The sequence below is a fragment of the Nematolebias whitei genome, chromosome 6, assembly GCF_014905685.2.
Source record: "Nematolebias whitei isolate Nwh7 chromosome 6, NemWhi1, whole genome shotgun sequence".
NCBI classification, from domain to species: Eukaryota; Metazoa; Chordata; class Actinopteri; order Cyprinodontiformes; family Rivulidae; genus Nematolebias; species Nematolebias whitei.
The window spans coordinates 22271743-22272353 of record NC_056503.1 but is presented as its reverse complement, the minus strand read 5'-3'; the positions used below and the strand labels follow the sequence as shown (position 1 = coordinate 22272353).

The window sequence follows — 611 nt, the reverse complement described above, 5'->3', positions numbered from 1 at the left end:
AAGTTGCTTTTATTGCAGTGTAAAGATGCTGTTATTGTAGTGTAAAGTTGCTGTTATTGCAGTGTAAAGTTGATGTTATTGTAGTGTGAAGTTGCTCTTATTACAGTGTAAAGTTGCTGTTATTGCAGTGTAAAGTTGCTTTTATTGCAGTGTACAGTTGATGTTACCAGATTGTAACGTTGTTGTTATGGTAGTGTAAAGTTGCTGTTATTGCAGTGTAAAGTTGCTGTTATTGCAGTGTATAGTTGATGTTATTGTAGTGTAAAGTTGCTCTTGGTAACAGCTTCTGTTTTAAATGTGCTCTATAAATAAAGTTGACTTGACTTATTGTAATGTAAAGTTGCTGTTGGAGGGACCTCATGGCAACATATTCACTCTTATCACAAACACAACATGTTAGAAAATATTAGAACAATAACATTTAATGGTGTGAAAAAATAATGCTGCTGCCTGCAAGCTGACTGCATGAAGACATCAATTGTGCTTTATTGTCAAAATATTGTTACTGCATGTTTCCTTATCATGGTTTATCCTTGATGCTGTAAAACCCAGCCCTACTGTGGAGTACAATCTGTTGCTTTATATTTTGAAGCACAACTTAAATATATATA

General features: G+C 33.7%; 1 protein-coding gene across 1 annotated transcript in view; it reads right to left on the bottom strand.

Annotated features, from left to right (window-relative positions):
- Positions 1-611, bottom strand: part of fam118b (family with sequence similarity 118 member B) — an 18889-nt gene that overhangs the window by 16145 nt on the left and 2133 nt on the right. The gene's annotated exons all lie outside the window — the stretch shown is intronic.